Source organism: Castor canadensis, chromosome 19 (genome assembly GCF_047511655.1).
Source record: "Castor canadensis chromosome 19, mCasCan1.hap1v2, whole genome shotgun sequence".
Taxonomy (NCBI): domain Eukaryota; kingdom Metazoa; phylum Chordata; class Mammalia; order Rodentia; family Castoridae; genus Castor; species Castor canadensis.
The window spans coordinates 22,104,439-22,131,614 of record NC_133404.1 but is presented as its reverse complement, the minus strand read 5'-3'; positions in this window follow the sequence as shown (position 1 = coordinate 22,131,614).

The following is a 27,176-nucleotide window of genomic DNA, read 5'->3' as shown; positions in this document are numbered from 1 at the left end:
TTTATCTAGTTTATAATTTAAACTTTATCATAGGTATACAGAAAACTATGTCATAGGTATATAGAGGAATCAGCTTCAGGCATCCACAGGGCCTTGGATGTAGCTCATGGATAAAGGAGGAAGACTGTATTTGATGACTGTTGCGAGTTCTGGATGTTTCGGAGCCTTTGAAGTTTCTTTCATGTTGCCCACACTTCTGCCACCAGCTCCTTTATTAGCCTCTTCAGGGAACCTTTTAAATGTGGTCTGTGTTTGGCAAGATTCTGGGACTGGACATTGAGTCATGTAACAGGAATTCAGGAAGCAGATGATTTCAGTATTGTTTCACCTGCAAATTGCTATGAACAAAGGCTCTGTCAATCCTTACCACATGGTCTTAGGAATTCATTTTAACCTGTGTGGTTCATTGCTGCTAAAACTGCAGGGAGTCAAATATAATCACAACCACATTTGCTCTAAGAAGGGGGGCAATTGTATCTTTGTATAAGGGAAGAAATCCTTCTGTCACATTTTGCTTCGAATCCCATGGGCCAAGGATCGAATCCCCCATCCATGCTTGACAGCAGTGAAGAAGGCAGTAGGAAGACTGGCTCAAGGTGGACAGTTAACTATGTCTTCCTCACTCTGGAGATCATGGGTTGTTTGTACTGTGGGCTGGGGTTAAGGAGAAAATGACAAAAGTAATTTCAAGATCCCGCACTGTTAGTAAAATGGAATATTCTAGGCCACACAAAAGCGAGCTGCACAGTCCGTGTATGTTCACCTGGTTTGTGGGCTCTTTGCTGAGTCCCTTTGGTCTGTTTGTCCACCTCTGTACCAAGGCCACACTGTCTACTGCTGTGGCTTTATAAGTTGTGACAAGCCCAGCTTGCATTTCTTCTTCTAGAAAGGCTAGAAAATTCTTTTTTTTTAAATCTTTTTTCATTTTTTGATATAAATTTTAGAATCAACTTATCAAATTCTGCACAAAGTTCTTTTGGAACATTGAGTTTGTGGGGTTTCTTTGATAGATTAGTTTTGGAAGAAATAAAATCTTTACAGTATTCTATTTTAAAATTTATAAATATGATATTTATTTATATCATTTAAAATATTTCTCAATAAAAAAATTTAAGTTTCTTATAGTATCTAAAATATATTTTATCAAATTTATTGCCAGGTACTTACCATTTTGTGGTTTTGCTGATGACAGTTTTTTGTAAAGTATTTAAAAATTATTTGTTGTTGATATGTTGAAATACAATTGATCTTTCTATTTGAGTAAGTATACAATAATCTTGCTGAACTTTTATATTAATTCTAATATTTTACATTCAGATTCTTTTTTTCTACACATAATTGCATTATCTGTAAATAATAAATTATTTGTTTCTACTTCTTTTTATTTTCCTTGCTATCACTTTTAATAAAATATTAAGTAGAACTGGTGATAGAAATTACTTTTATTTTGTTCTCAATTTCAAATAGAAACTTTCAATTTTCACCAATAAATATAATATTTGCTGTAGAATTTATTTCATTTTAGACAGGGTCTTGCTATGTAGCCCAGGTTGACCCTGAACTCATGATCCTCTGGTCTCAGTCTCTCTAGTACTAGGATTGGAGACATGAACCTTCATGCCTAGTGCTGTAGGATTTTGGATATATGTTTTTATTAGTCTAAGTTCCTATTTCTTATTTGGTAAAGATTTTTATTTTATTTACTTATTTTGTGGTACTGGGAATCAAACCCAGGGCCTCATGCATGCTAGGCAAACACTTAACCACTGAGCTACTTCCCTGGCCTTGATAGAGGTTTTTAATCATTAATGGATGTTAAATTTTAGCAAATGATTTTCCATGTCTATTGAAGTGATTAGATATTTTATCATTTTATCTGCTAATAATGGGTAAATTATATTAATTCAGAATTATTTTTCTAACAAGTAAAGTAATCTTACCTTCTTGGCATAAGCCCAACATGGTAATGATATGTTTTATCCTTTTTATCTATTTTTGAATTTTGTTTGCTACAGTTTTATCTAATTATATTTATGTTCAAATGAGGGGGACCTATAATATCTGCCCAGTTTGGTGTCAAGGTAATGTTATCAACTTGAAGTGACTTTCAAGTATACACTCTCTTACCAGTTAGCACATGTTTTTTATATGATTAGAAAAATAATTTCAAATGAAGGTTGAAATGTTCATTATGGGACAAGTTTTATTTCTGATTTACTTTCTTTAATGCTGGCTTATAGGATACTTCAAGCTTAACATGTTCCTCTATCTTTAAATTCCTATAAATTGGGAGTTTAAGCCTATAATCTTGATCAGATTTCAAGTTCAAGTGTTGGCAAGAATACTTCATGAGGTGAGGTTGTACATGTTTAAGAGGAGGTACAAAATGTTTGGTTAGTCCCTTATTTCGATGATAACAATGATTTATGATGCTTTTCCATATCCAAGAATTCACAGGAAGTTATATTTTGCCTTCTTCACATACTAGGTGGAATATTTGAATATTTAACTTTGAATATTATTAGCACATATTAATGATACAGAATAACTAGCTTCATCCTGACATTTTTGTACATGCATATAACATATTTTGATCATATCCACCCCCATTATCCTCTATTACTGTTCCTCCTCATCCTCATCCTCTTCTCTGATAGTCCCCTTCTACTTTCATATCACCTTTTCTCCCCCCAGGTTTCACATATAAGAAGAAAAAATGGAATACTTGTGTTTCTGAGTCTTGTGATTTTCTCATACCCAGAACCCCAAGTAACTGTGATTATGGGTATCCACCACCATGCCTGCCCAGGAATTGTTTGTTATTTACTTTTGCCTTATAATTGTTGAAAATATATGACTCCAAAGTCAAAGTTGTGAAACACACTAAATTGAAAGAAATCTATGGTTTGAAACTCTTCATTACTCTTCACTATTTATGGATCTTATATGTACAAATTTGCCTACCCACTAAAATGCATTTGTAACATAATAGTCAATACTCATGGTACTTCCATGGTTATTCAGGGATATGTACAAAGCAGTGAAACATTTGAGTTACTTGACCCATTCCAACTGAGGCAGAACCTAGCAAAGTTTCACATTCTTGTCCCAGCTCTAATGCCACAAACAAGGGTACCTTGCTTGGTCTAGTAGTGCCACTTTAAAAATATTTTGTAGAGTTTTTAATGGTGATTTCACTGTTTGAAATGGCCTCCAGGTGTCTGTGTTAATCAGCTTCCTATCACTGAGTCAAAACACCTGAGATAATCAGTTTATAAGAAGGAAAGGTGTATTTTGGCACATGGTTTCAGAGATTTAAGTTGTCTATGGTCACTTGCTCCTTTGATTGGGCCTGTGGCAGCACAGAACATTATGGTGGGAACATGTTGCAGGAGTAGCTGTTACTCATGAAGGCCAGTAATGAGAGAGAGTCAGAAAGAGAGAGAGAGAGAGAGAGAGAGAGAAGCAAGACCCTAATATCCCCTTCAAGAGCATACCCCCAGTGACCCCAGTGACTTCACTTTTTTCCACTAGGCCCCACCTCCTAAAAATACCACCACAACCACATCTTAGTACTTCACAGGCTGGGGACCATGCTTTAATACATGGCCTTTGGAGGGGCATTCGAGATCCAAACTAGAGCTGTTTTGAAGTGCTGTCCAGTATTCTCAAGTGCAAGAAGGTTATAATGTCTCTTCAGGTAAAAACAGATGTGGTGAATAAGCTTCATTCAGACATGAGTTTAGTGCTGTCTGTAGTGAGAGCCATGTTAGTGAATCAACAATATAGCACATCCAGAGAGGAAGAAGGGATTCACCACACTGTACAAAAGGCACCCTGGAGAGTAGTGAAGGTGTGTGTATAGTATATGATGAAGCTATGAATAAGATAGAAAGGTGGCTACATTTGCAGGTTCATGAGATGATGATGATAAAAACAGGATAATGGACGGGATGCCTGTGAATTTGAAAGGCAAATAGTTTATAGTCACATTACATAGGAAAATGTGAACTTCTTAGGTAATGCTGGCTCTGTACAGTGTGAAAACCATTAACATTGCATTTGAGGTGTGTGAGGCTGGTTCTGCAGATTAGGAGGCTGCAGGAGAATTTTTGGAATAACTGTTACGTGTCGAACAGAAAAAGGGTTATGAAAAAACTTTAACACTGATGAGGCTGGGTTATTATACATGGACATTGGCAAGTGAATCTATAAACCACAAATGGCCTCTAAAGTCCCAGGCTTTAAATCACTTGAAACCATGCAATTAAATTTTAATAAAAATGTATATTAAATAAGGTGCTTTTAAATAAAAACACACATAAAACAAGGTTATAGGCAGGTTGGTTGATAAAAATGTTGCAACCAGAAGCTCATAGAAATCTTATACTGTATTTCCTCTCCAAGCAATGGTTCAATATTCAATAATTCAGAGTTCTCAGTGACTTTGAAGATTAACTACTGTGAAGAAGAAGAACAAGAATGATTCATCTATCTGTCCATCCATCCATTTATCTACTATAAACTTTTTCTTTCTTTTTCTCTTATCATCTTGGAGCTGACTCTCTAGTAGAATTCCTTTTAATAGTAGTATAGTTCTCCCCATTTTAAAATTATTTTTTGGCAGCACTGGGATTTGAACTCAGAGCCCCAAGCTTGCTAGGGGTCTACCACTTGAGTCACTCCACCAGCCCTTTTGTGTGTTGGGTTTTTGCAAGATAAGTTCTCAAGAACTATTTGCCTGGGTTGGCCTCAAACCATACTCTCCCTGATCTGCCTCCTGAGTAGCTAGTTTTACAGGCACGAGCTACTGGCACCTGGCTACTTTTCCCATTTGTGGGTGTACTATAATCGATTGTGTTAGTTGGCACTCTGTAACTCTAATGAGACATGAGATAATTAACTTATAAAGAGAAAAGGGTTGGGGTGGGGGTAAAAAAAAAAAGAGAAAAGGGTTATTTTTACTCACAGTTTTGAAAGTTCCAGTCCTTGATAATTGACCCTGTTATTTTGGGTTTGTGGCAAGGCACCATATCATGGCAGGAGTTTTTGGCAGAGAAAAACTGCTCACCAACTGGCCAAGAAACAAGAGAGGGTGAGGAGAGGGCCAGGGTCTCATAATCTTCGAATGAGTGCCCTCCCCAATGACCTAAAGACCTCTCATAAAGTCCCACCTCTCTAACATTCCACCAACTCTCAATAGTACCACTCTGGGGACCAATTCATTCACACACAGGCCTTTGGGGGACATCCAAAGTGTAGCATCTGTATTTCAGGAGCTGGGTACAGCATTATGTTAGTCATCGTTCTATTACTGTGACAAAATGCCTAAAATATCAATTTAAAGGAGGAAGGATTGATTTGGTACATGGTATTAGTACATGATCAGTTGGCTCTATTGTCTCTGGGCCTGTAATGAGGCAGAATCTCATGGAGGGAGCACATGGTGGAATAAAAGTGTTCATCTCATGGCATCTGGGAAACAGAGAGAGAGAAGGAGAAGGGGCAAAATGTCTCCTTCAAGGGCACACACCCAGTGATCTACACTCTCTAACTAGGCCCCACCTCCTAAAGTGCCCACCACCTCCCAATAGCCAGTTAAGTTATGAATCCATCAATGGATTAACTCATTGATGAGCTTAGAACCCTCATGATCCAAACAATTACCAAACGCCCCATCTTTGAACTTTGCTGCATTGGGGATAAAGCCTTCAATGCATGTAACATAACAACCACACAGTTCCAACGACCTAAGTCCAAGTTCAAAGCCCATGGTTTCCAGGACCACACAGATGACACAAAGCCAGACTACAAGCTAGGTGTAGGTTGTTTATGTCCACTTTATCCCTATCCTGAGAGTGTTGGCCTTTAGGCTAACCAGGTTCATGTAAGTACAGTTTGTGAGTGGTCACTATTCAGGAACTCTGGGCATGTGATGGTGATTTCTGCTAACCTGATTTCAGTTTTCCTGCTGTTCTTTGTTTATAGAAAAATCTTCAGGGCAAAATTAGCTCTAAGACTTTGGCTTACTTTTTCTGGATGTAATTCAAAGTGTGCTCTGGTCCAAAATAGAACTACCCCACGGCATATTATCATTAAAACAACAAGTTCAGAAACTAGGGAAAGAATATTGAAGGCTGTAAGAGAGAAAAAACCAATAACATACTAAGGTAAACCCATCAAAATCACAGCAGACTTCTCAACAAAAATGTTAAAAGCAAGAAGAGCTTGGGGTGAGATCTTCCAGGCACTGAATGAAAATAACTTCAGCCCTAGGATACTCTACCCAGCAAAACTATCATTCAAAATAGATGGAGCAATAAAAGTCTCCCATGATAAGCAGAAACTAAAACAATATGTGACCACAAAGCCACCACTACAAAAGATTCTTGATTCTTGAAGGGCTTCTGCACACAGAAAGTGAAACCCAACATAACCATGAAAGGGCAGGCAACACCAAACTACAGGAAAGGAAAAAGCAAGAAAGTACAGAGTAACCTCAACTTAGGTACACACAATCAAACCTTCAAACAACTAAGACAACTAAATGACAGGAATCACCACATACCTATCAGTACTGACACTTAATGTTAACGGACTTAATTCACCCAACAAAAGGCACCATTTGACGAAATGGATTAAAAAGGAAGATCCAAAAATTTGTTGCTTACAGGAGACCCATCTCACCAAAAAAATAAGCATAGGCTTAGGATGAAAGGCTGCAAGAAGATTTACCAAGCCAATGGCTCCCAAAAACAGGCAGGAGTAGCATACTTATCTCTGACAAAGTAGACTTCAAACCTACATTGATCAAACGAGATAAAGAAGGACATTCCATACTAATAAAAGGGGAAATAGACCAAAAGGAAATAACAATTATCAACCTATATGCACCCAATGTCAATGCACCCAATTTCATCAAACATACCCTGAAGGACCTAAAAGCATATATTAACTCCAACACAGTAGTCATGGGAGACTTTAACACCCCACTATCATTAATAGGTAGGTCATCCAAACAACAAATCAATAAAGGAATCCTACATCTAAAATATACCATAGATCAAATGGACGTAGTTGATGTCTACAGAACATTTCATCCAACTTCTACACAATATACATTCTTCTCAGCAGCCCACAGAACCTTCTCCAAAATAGATCATATCCTAGGGCACAAAGCAAGCCTCAGCAAATATAAGAAAATAGAAATTATACCATGCAACCTGTCTGATCACAATGCAATAAAACTAGAACTCAACAACAAAAATAAAGACAAAAAACATGCAAACATCTGGAAAGTGAATAACTCATTGCTCAATGAACAATGGGTCATTGATGAAATAAAGGAGGAAAGTAAAAAGTTCCTGGAAGTCAATGAAAATGAAAATACAACCTACCCGAACCTATGGGACACAGCAAAGGCAGTCCTGAGACGAAAGTTTATAGCCATGAGTGCATATATTAAAAAAGACTGAAAGATCCCAAATCAATGACCTAATGATACATCTCAAACTCCTAGAAAACAAGAACAAGCAAATTCCAAAACAAATAGAAGGAGAGAAATAATAAAAATAAGAGCTGAAATCAATGAAATAGACACCAAAAAAACCATACAAAGAATTAATGAAACAAAAGTTGGTTTTTGAAAAAATAAACAAGATTGACAGACTCCTTGCAAACCTGACTAAAATGAGAAGAGAAAAAATCCAAATTATAGAATCAGGAATGCAAAAGGGGAGATAACAACAAACACCTAGAAGTCCAGGAAATCATCAGCCACTACTTCTATCAGATGTTTACCGTGGAAATCCAGGAAATCATCAGAGACTACTTCTATCAGACATTTAAAGAAGAACTAATACTGAACCTCCTTAAACTGTTCCATGAAATAGAAAGGGAAAGAAAACTGCCTAACACATTTTATGAAGCCAGTATTACACTTATCCCAAAACCAGGCAAAGACACCTCCAAAAAGGAGAACTATAGGCCAATCTCCTTAATGAACATTGATGCAAAAATCCTCAATAAAATAATGGCAAATCGAATTCAACAACACATCAAAAAGATTATTCACCACGACCAAGTAGGCTTCATCCCTGGGATGCAGGGGTGGTTCAACATACGAAAATCAATAAACATAATAAACCACATTAACAGAAGCAAAGACAAAAACCACTTGATCATGTCAATAGATGCAGAAAAAGCCTTTGATAAGATCCAACACCATTTCATGATAAAAGCTCTAAGAAAACTAGGAATAGAAGGAAAGTACCTCAACATTATAAAAGCTATATATGACAAACCTACAGCCAGCATTATACTTAAAGGAGTAAAACTGAAACCATTCCCTCTAAAATCAGGAATGAGACAAGGATGCTCACTATCTCCACTCCTATTCAACCTAGTACTGGAATTCCTAGCCACGAATAGCCAAGGCAATAAATACTTAGTAAAAAGAACAACGCTGTAGGTATCACAATACCCGACTTCAAACTATATTACAAAGCAATAACGATAAAAACAGCATGGTACTGGCACAAAAACAGACATGAAGACCAGTGGAACAGAATAGAGGACCCAGATATGAAGCCACACAACTATAACCTGCTTATCTTTGACAAAGGTGCTAAAAATATACGATGGAGAAAAGACAGTCTCTTTAACAAAAACTGCTGGGAAAACTGGTGAGCAGTCTGCAAAAAAACTGAAACTAGATCTATGTTTATCACTCTATACCAATATTAACTCAAAATGGATCAAGGATCTTAATATCAGACCCCAAACTCTAAAGTTGGTACAGGAAAGAGTAGGAAATACTCTGGAGTTAGTAGGTATAGGTAAGAACTTTCTCAATGAAACCCCAGCAGCACAGCAACTAAGAGATAGCATAGATAAATGGGACTTCATAAAACTAAAAAGCTTCTGTTCATCAAAAGAAATGGTCTCTAAACTGAAGAGAACACCCACAGAGTGGGAGAAAATATTTGCCAGCTACACATCAGACAAAGGACTGATAACCAGAATATATAGGGAACTAAAAAAACTAAATTCTCCCAAATCTAATGAACCAATAAAGAAATGGGCAAGTGAACTAAACAGAACTTTCTCAAAAGAAGAAATTCAAATGGCTAAAAAACACATGAAAAAATGCTCACCATCCCTAGCAATAAAGGAAATGCAAATTAAAACCACACTAAGATTCCACCTCACCACTGTTAGAATAGCCATCATCAGCAACACCACCAACAACAGGTGTTGGCGAGGATGCGGGGAAAAAGGAACCCTCTTACACTGTTGGTGGGAATGTAAACTAGTACAACTACTCTGGAAAAAAATTTGTAGGCTACTTAAAAAGCTAAATATTGATCTACCATTTGATCCAGCAATACCACTCTTGGGGATATACCCAAAAGACTGTGACACAGGTTACTCCAGAAGCACCCACACACCCATGTTTATTGCAGCACTATTCACAATAGCCAAGTTATGGAAACAGCCAAGATGCCCCACCACTGACGAATGGATTAAGAAAATGTGGTATCTATACACAATGGAATTTTATGCAGCCATGAAGAAGAACGAAATGTTATCATTTGCAGGTAAACGAATGGAATTAGAGAACATGATTCTGAGTGAGGTTAGCCTGGCCCAAAAGTCCAAAAATTGTATGTTCTTCCTCATATGCAGACATTAGTTCAAGGGCAAACACAACAAGGGGATTGGACTTTGATCACATGATAAAGCGAGAGCACACAAGGGGGATATGAGGATAGGTAGGACACCTAAAAAACTAGAGAGCATTTGTTTCCCTCAATGCAGAGAAACTAAAGCAGATACCTTAAAAGCAACTGAGGTAGATAGGAGAAGGGGACCAGTAACTAGAGAAAAGGTTAGTTCAAGAAGAATTAACTTAAAAGGTAACACACATGTACAGGAAAGCAATGTAGGTCAAGTCCCTGTATACCTAGTCTTATCTCAACTAGCAAAAACCCTTGGTCTTTCTTATTATTGCTTATACTTTCTCGTCAACAAACTTAGAGATAAGGGTAAAATAGTTTCTGCCAGGTAGCGAGGATTAAGGGGGGTAAGAGAGGGAGTGGGAGGGGGAGTAAGGAAGAGGGAAGGCGGAAGAGGGGAGAAATGATCCAAACATTGTATGCACATATGAATAAAAGAAAACAGTGTGGTCTGGTGATTCTTCACTTTCTTGTTAGCTTCGGGATGCTTTTAAGATGATAAATTTTAACATCACCCAGATATTTTCATTTTTCTCAGAAAAGAGGTTGGTCCAAATTACCCAGTCTGCCATTACTGGAACCATTTGTTACTCTTATGGCTGGGGGAAAAATTAAAAAGAGACATCATGCTTATTTGGGAGATCAGTGTCTGTTTTTACTCATAGATACTGAACCAAGGAATAGATCATCTTAGCATTTTTCTCTTCGGTGAATATAATAATATTCTTTCTAATAACATAAGTCCAGGCATGGAAGTTAAGGCTTCTATGGGTGTTTTAGAATGTTCCAATAGCAGTTATAGGTAATGGACTGTGATTTGTTGTGAAGTATTGTAAATCTTTTTAGAGACACCCTTCCAACACACCCAAGTCTCATTACCTTCAAATTGAGGGAGAAGATAGAAGGTGTGTAGACTCCAACAGCTTAGAAGAGGATCAGAGACCCAGATGATCCTGCTCCAACAAAATTAGACATGTATTTTCCTAAACATTCCTATTCTGCTCAACTCCTGAACCCCTCACAGCCATGTTTCCACCCAGCCCAACTAAGCACCACAACATGGAAACTGTCAGTTCAGATGAGTCCGACCTGTGGCTATGTGACAACAAATGGAAGAATGAACAAATGAAGGAATGACCTGAGATTCAAGTGTTTCTAAACCTGAGCCTAATAAAGAGCCCAGTGCTACATTTCCAAAGAATTGTGACCTGACAGGACATGGAGGTGACATCTGAAAACAATTTAAACAACTGTAAATGAAATTATCATGTGCTCAGTTATGTGCCTCATTTTCTACCTGAAGGCCTTTTTCAGAAAATGTTGAAATTCTAATTAGTTAAGTCAGGTAGATGATCTCTGTAGAAAGCCCCTTTGTCTACTTAATTTGTGACTGGGTCAGTAAAAGGCTTCAGTCTGCCAGCAGAACCAGGCCATTTATGAAGAGACCTGAAAGCAGTAGTTAAAAGTAGTCCCTCAGGAGGAAATGCCTTGAGAACAAAACTGACACCAGCTCCTGAAGGGCTGTCCTGCCTTCCACTCTGTGACAATCACAAGATTAATGGGAACGTGGACCATGAGGGGTCCAGGAGAGCAGAACATTTAGGGTAATGCATGTCTAATTTTGTTGGCATGGGGACCCATCTGGCTGTCTCAATGATTCCATATGGCAGGAAGGGTGCGCAAATGGCCCTGTTTGTGCCGTCTGTGCAAATAGGAACTCCTCCCAGCCTCTGGCTGCTGCCAGTGTGGCGCGCTGTGGGCAATGGAATGCCTTGAAGCAGCAGAGGAAGGTTGCACACATGCGGCCTAATCCAGCTTGGGGAAGTGGGAGACCTCAGGGTGTTGAAGATCTTAGTTGGAGTCACCAAGGGCTGGTTTCATGTGTTCTGCTATTAATTGCCAATCAGTGCTTTGTCACAATGATATTCAGAAAAATAGCTCTGCAGAGCATCACCACCACTACTCTATTTAGAGAATGTTCAAGAACTCCAGATCCTCAGCTGGGCAAAGCCCTGTTTGTCCCTGAGACAGCCCTAGTTTCCAGAGTGAATAACCCATCTGCTTTGGGCAGAGACAGGCACTGAGCTGGTTTATTGGTTCACTAGTGCATCCCTGGCCTCTTCTCAGCACCTGTGGGGCTTCCCTGAAGGCCTGGCCAACTGTGCCCTGTGTTTCTGCTCCACTGCTCAGTGACTCATGAAGCATCCACTGGCAATGGGACGCCACTGATCCCAGATGAGGAAGTTTGTACAAAGTTGTTCACTTATCCATTAGCAGCTACTGTCATCTATCTTACCTCTTTCTCCTCTTCTTCCTCCTCCTCCTCCTCCTCCCCCTTCTTTCTTTACTCAAAGATTTTAGTTTTTTCTCCTTTTCCACATCCTATTTTATTACCATCATCAGAGGTCAAACTCTCATCAGACTTCCAGCACAACTCTGGAAGAGAATAAAAACTAAAAGAAAATTGAGGGGGTGGGGGAACAGCCTGGCCCAGTTTCTGACTTCTTGTGCTTCCTGCAGGCTTGGTTAAGATGGTTGCCGGCAAACATACTGAAGTGCATTCTCTGTCCTCAGGGCAAGGTGATTTGTTCCTGAGTTAGCATATATGGGCCAGTGTCTAAAACTTACCACCTTTCCCCCCCATTAATAAAATCGCTCTCGAATTTATACCTTGCTGTATTTGCCAGCTTTGATTGCTGACTTCATTATCAGTTATGTTGGTTCTTATAATTCGCTGTCTGTCTGCTTAAACTATTCCCTGCAGACCCGGGCCACTTTGGAAGTGTTCAACCCAGGTCCTGAGAAGGTCTATGCAGGGAGTCACTGATATGAGAGTCTTGACGCTAAGCTGTTTCACAGGTTCTGTTTACTTAAAGAAAAAGGTGGCCTTCACTGAAATCTGTGCATTTATAGAAATTACAAAACTTATAAATTTCACTGTACATTTTTCACTATATTATTTTCTTAAAAGTTATGATTCCCTCTAAAACTTAAACATAGAATTACCATATGATCCAGTGATTTCACTTCTTGCTATATATCTAAAAGATTTCAATTCAGGGCTTGGTTGGGTATTTTACACTCATGTTTAGCAGTGTCATTTACAGATACTAAAAAGGGAGTCAACCCACTGTTCACAATTGGAATAAACACAGTGTGGTATATCTATAAAATGGAGTATTATTCAGGTTTGGAAAGGCGTGAAATTTCATTGCATTGGCTGGAGAGGACACCCAAAGTGGAAGGAAACCCCTAATAGTTATAGCATGACTTCATGGTGCTTCTGGAGGAATCAAACTTAATTGGTAGGGTTTTAAGCTTGGGAAAGCTTTTAAATATTTGAGTTCAAGTATATTTGATTAAAATGTTTACACTTAATCTAAAAAATGAAACTTTTGGTTTATAGGATAGCACAGGGGAGAGAGCACCAAGTGAAATGATGCCACAAATGACATCACTGTGCAAATCGAGAATGTGGCCATTTCGCAGGACAGTGTCCCTGTATCTTGAAAACATCATGATCAAAGCAGACTAACAAGAAACACAATGAAGATACAACAAACAGCAATATGTAATTCTTTGTGATATCCATGTGTTTTTTTCAAAACAAACTGAGCTATAAGAATTATTTTGGAGACAGCTGAGGAAAAAATATATATACTGGATACTAGTTTTTATAAAAAATTGAGGTTGGTTTCTTAAGTATGATGATTTATTGTGGTCACAGAAGGGATGCTCACTATTCTAGAAGATGTATGCTGAAGCAGTAAAGTCATGTAATGTCTGCAACTTTCTAATGGCTCAAGAAAAGCTCTAAAAGATTCAATAGAGGGAGAAATAGAAACGACAAAATGTGCAAAGGTGATACTGTGTGTGGTGTTCATTGTATTTTTCAGCTCTTTATGCTTAAGTTTTTCATAATTAAAAGGTAGGGGTAAAATTGATCAAGTTCCTCTTACATATCTGGTATAAACTTGCAAGGTTGTTCTCTGGACTCCTGAAGAATTTTTTTGCTAATAATAAAAAGGAACATCATGTAAAGAAATTTAACTTGAACAAGAGAAGTGAAGATCACAAGCAAGCAAGCTCCAACAGTAAGAACTGAACCTCAACTTGAAAAAGAAAATTGATATTCACATTATGTACCTTGATAGAAGGAGACTGTAACCGAAAGAGCCTGCATTAAAATAGCGAGACATGGTGGCTCTTGCCTAATGTCTCAGTACTGGGAAGGCGGAGGCCTAGTTGGGAGTTTGGAGGTTTGAGATAAGCCTGGGTTACATAGTGAGACCTGTGGAAAGAAAGAAAGGAAGGAAGGAAGGGAGGAAAGAAGGGAGGAAGGAAGTAAAGGAAGGAGGAAGGGAGGAAGGAAGGAAAGAAGGAGAAGGAAAGAGAGCAAGAGAGAGAGAAGGAGAGGAGAGAGAAAGAGAGAGAGAAAGGGAGAGAAAGAAAGAAAAGGGAAAAAGAGGAAGAAAAAAAGGAAAGAGAAGAATAAGGAAAGGGAAAGAGAAAGAGAAAGAAAAAAGAAAGGAAGAAGAAAGAAAGAAAAGAAAGAGACAAAGAGAGAGGAGGGAGGAGAAAGGTTTTTTCAAAGTGAAATCTTTTTTTTTTCCTTTGGCAGGACTGGAGTTTGAACTGACATCAAAGTGAAATCTTAATTCTTCAAGAAACAAACTGTGGCCAGGTGCAGTGGCTCACATCTATAATTCTAGTTGTTGGGGGAGGATTACAATTCAAGGCCAGCCCAGGTTAAAAGTTAGCCTAGGGAGACTCCATCTCAATTAGTAAACCAGAGCATGGTGGTGCACGCATGTTATCCCAGCTGAGTGGTAGATGTGGGCAGGAGGATTGCCTTCAGAGGCCAGCCTAGGGCAAAAATTTAAGACCCTACCTAAAAAATAATTAAGATAAAACAAAACAAAAGGTTGGAAAGAAACAAATTGTATTTTTATGCAACACTGTGTGCATTCCTTCCACACATTCTCTATCCTTACCCCTACTTCTTTGACTTGGCTACTCTTTTCAATGTCTCCACCCTATTCCAGCTCTCTCCAGCTGCCTATCTTGGTTATATTCTCATCCTCTGCCTCCCACCCTTTCTGCCATCCATCTGGTCCACTACTTCCAGAGCCATCTTTCTAAGATGCAATGTAGTCATGTTTTTTCTATTTTTTCAGATTTTTTGAGGTATAATTGTTTTACAAAAACTGTACATGATTAATTATGCAATTTGGTGAGTTTGGATATATGCATTCACTCATGGTTATTATCATCACTACCTAGGTAGTAAACATACCCACACCCCCAAAGGTTTCCTTTTGTTCCTTTGTGGTGGTTTTGCTTTTGTTTCATGGTAAATACCCAACTTGAGATTTACCCTCTTAACAAATATTTAAGTTCATAATCCCTTACTGTCAACTCTAGATACTACTGAAAGATAATTTCTGTGGCATTTACTAATTTTTATAACTTTGAACTCATTAAACAGTAACTCCTCACCTCTTCCTCCCCCATCCCCTAGTAACCACTGTTCTGTTGTCTAGGTCTATATCTTCAACTTTGTTAGCTGCCTCCTATAAGAGGAAGATGTAGTCCTGTGACTGAATAATTTCACTTAGCAAAGTGTCTTCCTGGAGCATTAATGGTGTTACAAATCATAGGATTTCCTTCTTTGACAAGTCTGGATAATAATTCACGTGTATGGATATGCCACATTTTCTTTATTAATTCATCTACTGATGGATTTTTGAATTGTTTCCATATCTTGGTTATTGTGAATAATTTTGAAATGAACATGGAAATGTAGACATATCTTTAAGATTCTGACTTCAATTCTTTTGAATATATACTCAGAAGTAGGATTGCTGGATCATATATTAGTTTTATATTTAATTATTTGTAAAACCTTTGTATTGTTTTCTGTATGGATTATACCATTTTACATTACTACCAACAGTAAACATGTGTTTAAATTTTTCCACAACATCACAAACACTTATTTTCTTAAAAATAACCTCCATCTGAAGAAATGTGATGTATATAGCCAATGAAGTAATAATATTCAGCCATAAAGACGAACAATGTATGTCATTTGCAGGAAAATGGATAGAACTAAAGATCATCATGTTACGTGAACTAAGCCAGACTCAGGAAAAGATAATATCACATGTTTCTTCTCATATGTGTAATCTAGACATTTTAAAAAGACAAGAATGTAAAAGGGTGACCGCTTGGGGATGGGGAAAGGGAGAGGGTTAAAGGAGAGGGTGATGGAGGATGAATATGATCAAAGTTATTTATGTGAATGTATAAAGATAGGATAATGAAACCCATTAAAATTCTTTTTAAAAGGGGGGAAAGGAGATAAGATAAATAGTATAGGAGGTGAATATGATCAAAGTACATTATATACATGCATGGAAACATCACAAAGAAACCCTTTGTACAATTAATACATGCAAATAAAAACAGTATCTATCCCTAACTGATGTGAATTGATATCATTGGTTTCAAATCTTATGTCAAATCTTCAGTCCACTGCAGTTATTTTTGTGTGTGTATGGGTGGTAAGGATGCATTGTGAACTCCTGGCCAGGTTTAAAATGATTATTTCGACACATATTTTTCTTCAGGAAAACTTGCTCAGGTTTGTGGCACTCCTTAGTTCTCCTGGTATAAATGCTCCCACTCTGGCCAATTTTAAGTCACAATATGAGCTTACTGACAGCAGATTTGGGACGAGAGATCAACACAATTGAGCCCCCAAATCATATCAGGTCGATTCTGAAACCTCTGTGTAAACTCAGCTTTGTGTGGGTAAGTAATCTTCCCTAATTTGGGTGATTTTCCAGCAGTCAATCACATTATTCAGTGAACGGATGTGTTGATCTGATAGATCTAATGCACAGAACCTTCTAGGTCCTAAGACTGCACTCAGATCTTAAGCATGCAGAGACTTTGGAAAGTGAGTCCTCTCTAAGGGATTTAGTAAAAGGTCCCAATGATTCAGGTCAAAAGGAACCATCATGAATATACATAAGAAGGGAGAAAATGCTACTAGTTTTGTTCCTAAGTCAGTCATTAGTCACTATGGGACATGTTCCTTTCCTTCGTGAAAAGACAGAATTCTGAAGCCCAAAGAATAATGCCTAGAGGATGAAAGATGCATAGGGACATATGCAAGGAAGGAAGGGCTGAAACAGGAGCCTGTCTGGAAGGTGCCTGTGGATGTTGATAGAGAACTATCAAAGAAAACATTATTAGGAAGTAGAGCCACCCTAGAAAGATGAATGATCCTCCAGTGGACAAGAGAGAGAGAACCTTCATTTGGGAAGAGGGAAGATTTTTCTATAATTGAGTTATCTATAATTTTTCCTATTGGAAATGGTATTTCAATAAATGTGTAGCAGGGTAAATCCCCAGGAGTGCATTTCTATGGCAGGAGTAATTAATCTTATTAAAACTCTAAATACCTATTAAGAACGTTGTAGACAATTACGCTTTCTCCTCAGTTAGCCCAATTCACCAAAGCTCTTGGAATTGGTAGAGAAAGAACATTTGCCATCACCTCTGGCTCCTCTCTGTACAGACTTGGCTTTCTAATTAAGCTGAGTATATTCCAGGGACCCGACAAGCTCTGCTTTCTCTGGCCTTCTGCACCCTTGCTTTGGCTGTTCCCTCCACACAGGATCTCCCCAATCTCTCATCTGTAAACCCTGGAAATTCTGGGTTTAGGAATAACCCTGAAGACATGACTAAAGAGGCCCACAAAGATCCAAACTCAGTATGTTTATTTGTAATTATGATAATTTGGAAACAAAGCAAAATGTTAAAAAAAGAGGGATTAGTCAAAATATTACAGTGTCTGTTCATGAAGGAATAGTACACACTTAATAAAGATGATATAGGCAAAATTGTACACATTAAATTATGCTTGCAAATGGTAAATAACAAAAACATAGCATTAAATAGAACATTAAGGTATAATCTTATTTCTTTGTATTTAATTGAGAAGAAAATATAAGTATAAACATATATCTGAGAGGCTGGATTGAAAAGAGATTTTCAAGTTTCAAATCTATATGACTTTTAGAAGGTGAAAATGAATTATTTATACAGTGAAAAGACTTTGAGGGAGATTATTTGCTAAAGCAGATATAGCTCCTTTCTTTATGTCTTCATCTCTCTTTGTGGCTCTTTTCTGAACCCTCATCTGCTATCAAACTAAAAGACATTTGCTTGTGTTTCTTGTCTCTTACCCGTTCTGTAAGTTTCACAGGAATAAATAATTCATCTCATTTTTTGCACAAAAATATACTGGTGCCTTCTGATTGTGGCAGAGTTTCAATAAATATTTAATAAATTGACTCAACTTTAATTTTCTTATGACCAACACCCTAGTAAAAACTGTTTGCTGAAAAGTTTGCAACACATATGTGAGGCAGATTCCTAGAAATGTGCACACACCCAGACTGGCAATATTTGTGAGCCGTGGATGACCATGTTGAAAGGGAAACCACTGTTAATTGCTTTGGGTTCATGTTGCATCCCGTGAGCAGCCCTGACAGTTGTAGCATGAAGGATGTCACAGTGATGTCAAACCAGCACACAGTGTGTGTGTGTGGGGGGCATCTTGCAAAGCACACTTGGTCCTGTAGTTTTTCCTATTTTTTTTTTCATTTGTACATTTACTTACATGTGTATGTATTATTTGGGCCACTTTCCCACTCCCTCATCCCCCTTTCCCCCTACTCCCCTGACCTTATCCCACCGCACCCCCAGTCTGTAATTTTGCTGTTTCTCTTGCAGTGTCTGATGAGATGATTCCCAAATTCATGGTATCCCACATGGAAGCATCCAGTCAGGATATGTAAGTAAGGTAATGGAATTGTGTTAAAGGCTAAGGAAAAGTGTAAAAGGCCATGGTGGGGCTAGGTGAGAGCCTGAAGCAGAAAGTCTTCTTCTTTCTAGGCGTTTTAAAAACCTATGCTAACCTATGGAAAGGGAAGAACCTGGTGATTCCCAACCACCAATAATCCATGAGTAGGGAGGAGTATGGGTGGTCCCTGGGCTGAGGTGGGGTGTTTTGAGTTGTCTTCAGGTCAGGGTGTGAATAACCTGCACACATTTGCAATTGAAAAGAGGGCTCAGAGAAATAGGAGAATGTTCAATCTCCTATAGGAGATTATGTAATATAATAAGTCATACATAATCTAAGAGTCCTGAACTTTTCCTATCTTAGGCTTGCCTCAGTTTCGGGGTGAGTATCAGATGGACTTCTCCTCAAGAAAGCTGGTCAGACAAAATAATTGTAATTATCTCACAACTCTTTGCCTATCATAGGTAGTAACAGAATCTTAGTAAATAGAGTATATTAAATAAGAAAATTTAAACATTGGTTTCAAATTATGAGTTCATAATTATAATTCAAATTATGAGTTCATAATTCAAATTAAATTATGAACTCATAATTTGAAATACCAGCAATCTGGCTCCAGAGATTTGATGAGCCTGGAATATTACTATCATGTCTCTCTCTCCTTCTCTCTCTCTCTCCCTCTCTTGCTTTCTCTCGCTCTATTACTGAATGAGTCCCACGTTCTTTTCAGCAAAGTACTGGATCCATGGTGGAGGAGTCTCATGTATGAAGGGAGCCTCCGTACATGGTTTCACTCCCCTTCTAGGGCCCTGGCCATTTCAGCAACATCCTCCCAGCGCTGGCCATAGTGTCCACAAACCCCACCCACAGCATGTTGAAAAGTTGTGATCCTGGAGGAGGACAGATAATTAGCCAGGTAGACACTTCTTCCCAGGAAACATCTGTTCTCACCAGAAACACCTCTGCCCTCGGGAAATTAAAAAAAAAGCTATAAAACCCAATTTCCAACCTGACCCAGGGGCCGCTGGTTTCTGGGTCCTTTCTCACGCTCCCATACAGCATTTCCTTTTCCTTCTCTACAAATAAAATCTTCCTGACCTTTGCTGCTCTAGTCCACCTTTGAGTTCCATCCAAAAGCACACAAAGTACCCTCACCACCCAAAAATTTCTGCACATCGTCTGCATATTGTTGGCTGGGTGAACCGGATTGCCTCTCCTGTCAAATGAGAATGTGTGGCAGCAACGCTAGACCTGGAATTGTTGCAAAGATGACAACAAATACATAAAGGGCTTTTCCACTAGTAGCTAATTTTTTTTTCTTGCGTCAAACAGAGTTCAGAGCCTTCCTAGAAAGCCTGCTTGGTCCAAACCCAGAACTCGCTGCTCTGTGCTACAGGTCCTCACAAGCATCCATCAACCAACAACAAACCTGAATGGACATGATGGGCTTTACAAAGTAAAGAGGCTGCCACAAGAGACCAATGAGTGAGGGAAACATGTGTGATATTCCATTTGATGGGAATACACAGAAAACATGCCTCATGGCGAATGCTTTTGACTTAGATAACTTCTCAAGGAACAATGAGTCCTGATCTTGCAGCAAACCCTGGAGTCCCACATTCTTCTTTTGAAATCTCCCTCAGCAGAAGCATGCAGATCTCATCTGTACTTTTGTGGAAGACCTGTGTTTCTCTGCCAGAAGCTTTGCCTCAGTTTCCCTTACTTGCTTGGACCCCCATATGACATTTGGAACCAGCTCTTCATCCACTAACAACAGGGCATTAGTAGATAAACGACCCAGCTGCAGCGAGCTGCAGGGATGTGTGGCTTGCACAGTCACATGGGGTCCATGTTACTGCTCAGATGTCATTGTCTTGAAATTCTTACCAGTAATTTTATCTTTGAACTGGTGTTTTTAAGTAAAGCTTGATGGCGCACTGGAGCATGTGCATGTCCCCCTGCTGTAGGACATTCCCAGTGAGTATTCCCAATGCCTCCCAGGCACAAAATTTCCAGGACCTGTGATGCAGGGGGGATCAGAGGTTGAGTGTGACATGTCCGTGTCAGCATAAAGCAAATGCAGGCACCCCAAGAGGCCACACTTTCTGGTCACCCAAGAACTTGTTTCCAACACAGAAAGCAAACACACCAGTCACCAAAGAAGCTGATCCATCCTTTCCCAGTCATGTTAGTTCACTGGTTAGCCAGCCACTTGCATTGAAAATGAAGAGACAGGGGGGGAAAAGGAAAAACAGGACAACCATAGTGTCCTCTCCTTTCTGTCCTTTCTTGCTCTTCAGTAAGCAGGGCTACAGAATCCTCAGTGGATGGCAATGATAAAATGAACAAACTTCAGGAAGAGAAACATAATTTGATGAGTGAGCTTTGTGCAGCCTCTGTTCTGGTAAGAAATATATAGATGTTCTGAACTACAAAATATACCAATTCCATAATTTCAGCGACTCTGCATATGACCTAAATGCTGATGCTTGCATTGAAAACTTGCACTGCACGGTAGAAATATGAATAGTAAAACGCAAGCTAATAATTTTTTTTGCATTTTTTTTTCTTTTATTGTTCATATGTGCATACAAGGCTTGGTTATTTCTCCCCCCTGCCCCCACCCCCTCCCCTACCACCCACTCCGCCCCTTCCCTCTCCCCCCCACCCCCTCAATACCCAGCAGAAACTATTTTGCCCTTATTTCTAATTTTGTTGTAGAGAGAGTATAAGCAATAATAGGAAGGAACAAGGGTTTTTGCTGGTTGAGATAAGGATAGCTATACAGGGCATTGACTCACATTGATTTCCTGTGCGTGGGTGTTACCTTCTAGGTTAATTCTTTTTGATCTAACCTTTTCTCTAGTTCCTGGTCCCCTTTTCCTATTGGCCTCAGTTGCTTTAAGGTATCTGCTTTACTTTCTCTGCATTGAGGACAACAAATGCTAGCTAATTTTTTAGGTGTCTTACCTATCCTCATACCTCCCTTGTGTGCTCTCGCTTTTATCATGTGCTCAAAGTCCAATCCCCTTGTTGTGTTTGCCCTTGATCTAATGTCCACATATGAGGAAGAACATACGATTTTTGGTCTTTTGGGCCAGGCTAACCTCACTCAGAATGATGTTCTCCAATTCCATCTATTTACCAGCGAATGATAACATTTCGTTCTTCTTCATGGCTGCATAAAATTCCATTGTGTATAGATACCACATTTTCTTAATCCATTCGTCAGTGGTGGGGCACCTTGACTGTTTCCATAACTTGGCTATTGTGAATAGTGCCGCAATAAACATGCGTGTGCAGGTGCCTCTGGAGTAACCTATGTCACAGTCTTTTGGGTATATCCCCAAGAGTGGTATTGCTGGATCAAATGGTAGATCAATGTCTAGGCAAGCTAATAATTTTAAATTATTCCTCATCCCTTACGTAGATGGAATAATGCACTTTGTGGTGTATTTTCTCTGCATTATGGGTAAAGAGCCCTGTGGACTGAGCTCCAGTTATCCCTGGGTTACTGATGGTGATCTTCCTTACTGCTTTCTTTCCTCCCTCACCCCACTAGCAGTGTTCCCTGGGACTTCCTTCCCCCAACACTGGTGGCACATATCCTGAATCAGGTCCTCTTCCATAGAGCCATTGAAAACACCTCTGTATGTGCTGAGCACAGTTGTTTAGGGATCCTGGCTGGGACATTTCCTTTGGGACTTTGCTGTGATCAGATAGTCATCAGCAACTCAACAGAGAGCTTCCATGAGCATCTTCTTAGCTCACTGGAGCCTGCTCTGCTTCACAGACAGGCCAGGAAACTGCCTGCAGTGCCTTTTGAAATTTTGTTGATATTTTTAAGGAAAATGTTAAGTTGCTAGTTTTAGAAATATTGAAGCCAACAATCAAAATATTTTTCCCTAATATCAGACTATCCCAGAATAAATATCCTTTCATCATTTCACCAAGGTTTGGGATTTGTTTTGTAGACATTTGGGGACTTTATTATCATGAGGCCCAGGAACTTCAAAGTAAAAAAGCAAAGTAAGGTGTGGGGCCTGTCTCAAATGTGGACCAGGTATGCCATGAGGTGCACAAGTCAGAGAGTCCTATTAAAAATCCCTTATCCCAATTCCTTTCTGCCTTGCAAGGTCTTCCCAACAGTCAATGACAGCAAGAGAATGGCATTATTGAATATGATGGGAGGACTTTCTTCCTTTGGTCAACACCATTTGCCTTGGGAAGTTTCCCTCTTGAAGTCTTAGCCCTCCGTTGTTCTTTGGATCTTGAATGTGCCTCAGTGGCCCATGTGTTAAAATCTTGGTCTCCATGGTGACACTCTGGGGAGTTAGTGAAATCTTTGGGAGGGAAAGCCTAGTGGGAGATCCTCAGGTCATTGAGAGCATGCCCTCAAGTGGACTGTGGGATTCTGCCCACCTCCTTGCTTTCTTTTGCTTTGAGTGAGTAGTTTTGCTCTACCATGTACTCCTGCCATGACAGGCTGCCTTGTCATGGCCCAAAAGTAATGAGGCCAATCGAACATAGACTGGAATCTCTGAACTTTGAGCCAAAATAAGCCTTTTCTCTTTGCAAGTTAGCTATCTCAGATACTAAGTTATAGTGATGGAAAGATGATAAATGAGCCCTCCCATGAGCATGGAACACTGAATGACCAAGATCACTCTCAGGACAAAAGGTACAGAACATCTTCCTCATGCCTCAAATCAGAACTCACTGAACCCCAAGTCATACTAAACCTTCACATCTTAATTCTTACTGAAGGGAAGGAGGGCGGTCACCAGTGGTGCCACTTCATCGATGGACACAGGTCCATCTTGCTCCTGTCTCTGAGGAGCAAAGGAAGAGCATTTTAATAACAGATTTCACTATCACTATTGACATGGAAAGCCCCATCTGGTCCAAATTATTTCAATTCTTTGCTTCTTCTTTTGGGCTCTCCTACAGAACAAATGCACCAACATCAAGACTCTAAGGCAGTTGGAGTCACATTCTTCTGGCTCCACCCTCACCCAGTTTCTTTCAAGGGCTTCCTTCAAGTCCCCAGGAGACATCCCTAAGGGTGCAGGAACCCCTTTCTGCACTCCCCAGTGGTGATCACTTTGTTTTCTCTCTTGATCTTATTCTTACTAGAGGATTCCAGTTGCTAATGCCAAATGACTTGCTGGTGCTTCCAACTTTTCATGGTTGGAATAAACAGTATAGACACAGAGAGATAAAAGATATAGACGATCTTCTCTGCAAACTGTCCAGGGCATCCTTTCTTCAGGGTTATTTTTTTTTTTTTGCTTCCCTTTGTGAAAGGATCCTTGGGCATCTCTGTAACCAGGGAAGTTCCAGTTCTCTGCCTGGCAGGAGATTCCTAGAAGATGTTTAGAGAAGGACCCACATGACACTTTCTTTGTCATAGTAGCTAGGTAGCTTTCCCTGGGGCTTAGGACAGAGGTCAACCCTACCTATCCATGTGTCAAGGCTTTCTCTGAGCTAGTCTGATGGACAGCCTCAGAAAATTCATTAGAATTGCTCTAAGAATTGTTTCCAAATGAGACAAGTAGGGAAAGAACTCACTATCACAAAGGACAAGGCAACCTTGTCTCATTGTTGAGAATGAGAAGTCCTTGGAAGATGCTACCTTAAAAGAATGGCGACAGAAACTCCAATGCTAACATTCTCTGAAAGCTCTGCCAGGAATTAGAATAAGAGTTCATCTCTAAAAGAAACAATGCAAAAAGTTGATGTGATAGAAGTTGAGAGTGTAGGGTGGACAGTGTAGGTGGGGGAAGGAGGGATGGGAAGTGGTTGGTTATCAGGTAACAGTACCTACTAAGTTACAGTGAGATAAGAGAAATAAGATCTGGTGAGCTATTGCACAGTAGGGTGACTACAGATAATGATAAAGCTGGAAGAGAGGATTTTGTTCTCACTGGAAATTATAAATGCTGAGGAGATAGATATGGGTGTCCTAATTTGAACATTATACCATGTATGTATGTTTTGAGATATCATATGGTACCTCATAAAAATACACAATTTTATGTGTTTATTAAATGGATAAAAAACACACATTTGTTGAATTTCCAGGCAATCTCTTTTTTAGGAGTGTATACAGTGCCTTTCTCCCTTGTCCTTGTGAAGTGGCTCCATTAATCTTCCACTTGGCAACTACCCTAGATGCAGCCACATTGAGAATTGTCAAGGGGTAAGAGAGAGGAGGGGATATTAATGTAAGTTCCATATTCTAAGGGTGACCTTACATGATTAACTTTTTAAGGTTAGCAACTTTTTATAAGTCATGTGAAAAAATTAAAATTGCCACAATTACATTTTTTGCTTACTTATCTAAAGCTATGCATTTTATATCTATGTATAATTTTTTAATAACCTATCTGGGAAAGCACAATTTTTTCCAAGATCTTCTTTAAATCATGTTCCCATTATACTATACTATTTATCTATTGCTTTATAACAAATTGCCCCAAAGGTGATGGCTTCAAATAATAATAACATTTGTTTTCTTGCAACTTCTGTGGCACAGTTGTAGGGGGAGTTGGCAAGGGCTCGACTGGGGCCAAAGGCCACTTGCACGCTGGCAGCTGACGCTGACTCCTGGCAGATGACCTTGGTGGCTCTCCTCATAGGTGTCTCCACAAGCCTTCCTGAGTGTCCTACATGCGCAGTCCCTCACTTCTGCAGAGCCAGTGATTCAAGAGACAGAGGTAGAAACTACTGTGCCTTTAATGAGACAGTCTCGGACACTATACACCCCATCACATCTGCTCGATTTTATGGGCCACACAGATTAGCCCTGATACAGTGTGAGAAGAGACTACATGAGTGCGAATATGGGGGGGGGGGGCAGGGATTCTTTCCGGGTAGAGACTGGGAGAACTTGGAAGGTCACTACACAATGTAAATGTCACCCTGAAACACACAAATTTCTAATTATGAGAAGAAAGCATGTAAAATGTAAGTAATTCTGTGAAGATTTATGAACTATTCTAAGATAATTGTCTTAAATTGTCCTGAGGTGGCACCAACCCAGACACTCTTGCTCCTTCATGCAGGCCAGCCTCCACACTTATCCTTGTGCCCCCCACACACCTGCACTCACTCATATGCACACTCATATATTCACTCAGACACACTTATTCTTAGATGTACACTCACACCCACACACACACATCTATTCACATCTACATTCATTCATGTACTCACACATATACACACTCATACCCACACCCACCCATACACACACAATGCCCTTGCTGTATCTAGCCCATTGAACTGAGAACATCAGATGGTCTTATCCATGGCTCAGTGGCCCAGCCTCTTTCCCATCAAACTCCTCCTCCTTACCCCCACCACAGCAGATACCTCTTTGATGGAGGCTTTTTGCTCATTTCACTTTTCAGGCTCTTGGCTCCACCCCTGCTTTAGATGCTTACCTCTGCTTTTGTGCATGCTCTCTCTTTTCATATCAGTAGAAATTCCCTGACTCAGCCTCTCATCCTTGTGACCAGAGACCTGCTGGGTACAGCACCAGCTACTTCGTGGTAGCAATGAGAGGATTTAGACATCACAGTCATAGGAGCATCTCATGTGGAAATGAGACACAATATCAGCTGACATTCTGTTCCAATCATTTTCCTGAACCTCTAAGACCCAATTTGAAAATTATCTCCAAAAGCCTAGACAAATACCCATTAGCCTCATGGGACCATGAGAAGTGTCTTTCCCTGCTTGAGTTAAGACATGCTTTCTGCTTTCTCCAAAGCTCATTATTCCACTTGGGGACAGAGTGTCACACATTTATGCCTTCATTAAATTGCCTATGGGACCTTGGAAACATTCCAGCTTAAAAGGGGATTTATACATCCACGTGGGAGTTGGGGCAGATATGAAGCTGAGTGTCAGGAATGAGAAATAACTCTTCCAGGACTCCACAGCTAGTTTAGTGAAGCAATATGTCCAGAAAGGATACAAGTTGTTCTGCTCCATCTGGAAAGCTAGTGGCTGAATGGGAAGGCCTTGAAGATTCAGGGTGGTGGGTAGTTATGTCCAGGAGCCATATGTCTGGGCTCTATTAAACGTGCCATTCCCAAGTATCTGCTGCACAAAGATTGTAGAGACTAGGGCTCTCACCTCATAGGCTTCCCTGTCTGGGACAAAGTCAAACATGCAGACACATGTGGGCAAGATGCCTCAAGAATATAAACAACTGTCCCTACTGTACCAGGAAAGGAACTGCTACACCTACTCGAACTCTGATGGACTGAGTTCTTTGGCCCTAGGCATATGTACTTCCCTACTTTCTTTTATTTATGGATTTAAAATCTATGCTATTCATGGTTACTACTAAGACAAAATAATAAATATTGATGAGAATATGTAGAAATTAGAACCACCCTGTGTACTGGTGATGAAGATACAAAATGGTGTAGCTACTGTGGAAGACAGTATGGAGGCCCTACAAGTGATTAAAAACAGAATTACCATATGATCCATCAATCTGACTTCTGGGTATATACCCAAAAGAATTGAAATCAGGATCCTTGAAA